The following is a 2,500-nucleotide window of genomic DNA, read 5'->3' on the forward strand; positions in this document are numbered from 1 at the left end:
CTAACTGTGTCTGTCTGTCTGTCTGTCTGTCTATATATCTATCTAACTGTGTCTGTCTGTCTGTCTGTCTATATATCTATCTAACTGTCTGTCTGTCTGTCTGTGGACCTTAACAGACAGGTTAGGCAGGCAGGCAGTCAGGCAGGCAGACAGGCAGGAAGGCAGACAGAGAGACAAAGCCTGACAGACAGACAGCCTTCCAGGCATGTTTCACCCTCTGCCTTACCAATCCCTCTCCTCCCTACTGGCTGTCCTTTCCTTCATCCCTTCATCCCCTTACATGGATGACTGGTGTATGTCAACATGCCTGACCTCTGGCTGTGGCGTTAGCCCCGCCCCCCCCCCGCCTCTGGACCACCGGTCGTATGGTTCCTCTGCGCCAGCTGTCAGGAAGATGACAACATCGGCGCTTTACAATCGTTTCTCCTTCGAAACTGAACAAAGAAAAGAGTGGAACAATTTATTTTTTTTCGGAGGAGAATGATGTTACTTTTGTTTGTTTGTGTGTGTTTGTCCACGGCTTTGTGTGTTGGCATGTACACTGTAGCTTACTGTACTGCCGCAGGATTGGCCCTGTCCGTGGTCTCTGTGTTCTCAGATTTTTGGCCTTCTGTCTTTCTGTCTTTCTGTCTTTCTGTCTTTGTGGCTTTGTGGCTTTGTGTCTTTGTGGCTTTGCCGCAATGTGTTGTGTTGTCTGTGTGTTGAGATTATAGGCGGCAGCTGCTCTGTGTGATGTGGTGTGTAGGCCTCACGCTTTTGTTGTGCTTTCTGTACGGCTTATTACTGAGTACACAGCGAGGGAGGCCGGTGGAGGTAGACATCGGAGGACGGGCTCATTGTGTCGTGTGGAACGGAATGAGGAACGGTGTCACAACGTGCGTTTCTTCGAGTGGGATGTTTCATATGGATATCTAGATCAGTGTTACGGAGTCTCTCTCTTTCGTTCTCTTTTTCTCATTCTCTTTTTCTCTCTCTCATGCCAGTGTTATAATGTGTGTGTGTGTGTGTGTGTGTGTGTGTGTGTGTGTGTGTGTGTGTGTGTGTAGGAGCTAGGTTATAGGAGGTAGAGGCTAGGGTGTAGGAGCTAGGGTGTAGGAAGTAGGGTGTAGGAGGTAGGGTGTAGGAGTTAGGGTGTAGGAGGTAGGGTGTAGGAGTTAGGGTGTAGGAGGTAGGGTGTAGGAGGTAGGGTGTAGGAGCTAGGGGCTAGGATGTAGGAGGTAGGAGGTAGGATGTAGGAGGTAGGGGCTAGGATGTAAGAGGTAGGGGCTAGGGTGTAGGAGCTAGGGTGTAGGAGGTAGGAGCTAGGATGTAGGAGGTAGGGGCTAGGGTATAGAAGACAGGAGCTAGGATGTAGGAGGTAGGGGCTAGGATGTAGGAGGTAGGGGCTAGGGTATAGTAGGGGTTAGGAGCTAGGGTATAGGACCTAGCAGTTAGCTACGGGCTAGCAGTCAGGGGCTAGGAGGTAAGGGGTAGGGGTTAGGGGTCAGGTAGGGTCTATGGGGTCAGGGGTCAGGCTATGAAGGGAACAGGACGTAGTTTGAGCTTTGGAGAGCAGCCGGTAACAACAACCAAATTACCATAAATTATACACAACAAGCTGTTAAGTTCTTCATCATTCATATACTCATCCTTTACATTTCATGCACTACAACACTCTCTCTCTCTCTGTCTCTCTCTCTCTTTGTCTCTCTCTCTCTCTCTCCCTACCTCCATCCCTCCCTCCCTCTCTCTCTGCTGATGGGTAATTACATTGACCTGGTTTCCTCCTCTGGTCTAATGGAATTGTGCCGTGACATTAAAAGGTATAAATATTGAAGAGTGATTCTGAATGTGCAGCTGTAATGTGCTGTTATCATAAGGGAGATTAGGCTATGCACCATTTCCTCGCGGGAGTGTTAACTCGTTAGAGCTGGGCCCGGATTGGCTGTAGTCCTAGACTGTGTCTCTCTCTCTCTCTCGGTTATAAATCAGCGGATTTGTGTGTGTGTGTGTGTGTGTGTGTGTCTGTGGCTTGTCTGTGGCTTGTGTGTGGCTTGTGTGTGGCTTGTGTCTTCTGGGATTCCTCGAATAAACGACCAGATTATATTGCAACGTTTCCCTCTGTGCTGGTGTTGCAGGGTATCGTGGGCGGGTCAGAGTCAGAGGTTAACTGCGAGTGGTTCCATTCATCCTGTACCACTGGAACTAAACGAGGCCAGATGTCTCCTGGGAGATGGAGTCCGAGAGTGGCCGAGGTGTGGCTGATTTGTTTGGGTTGTGGCGGAACTGCTTGGACGGTCCTCTCCTAAAAGGCTGCTATTGTACTTTTAAAATATTAATTAGGATATATGTATTACACTTTCTGTTTCTATAATGACCTTAACGAGTCACTCTCTGTGTTTCTATAATGACCTTAACGAGTCACTCTCAGTGTTTCCATAACAACCTTAATGAGTCTCTCTCTGCTGGGGGTGTCGCCCTGCTGGTCACAGCATCCCCGGTGCACGTGTTGGAATGATGG

At 49.0% G+C, this 2,500-nt stretch overlaps 1 protein-coding gene across 6 annotated transcripts in view; it reads left to right on the forward strand.

The window, feature by feature from the left end:
* The window catches only part of dock3 (dedicator of cytokinesis 3), a gene marked incomplete at both ends in the record, with an annotated part of 160,152 nt that overhangs the window by 7,834 nt on the left and 149,818 nt on the right, over nt 1-2,500 (forward strand). The window lies entirely within an intron of this gene.

The sequence above is a fragment of the Nansenia antarctica genome (genome assembly GCF_963989245.1).
Source record: "Nansenia antarctica genome assembly, chromosome: 15".
Lineage (NCBI taxonomy): Eukaryota > Metazoa > Chordata > Actinopteri > Argentiniformes > Microstomatidae > Nansenia > Nansenia antarctica.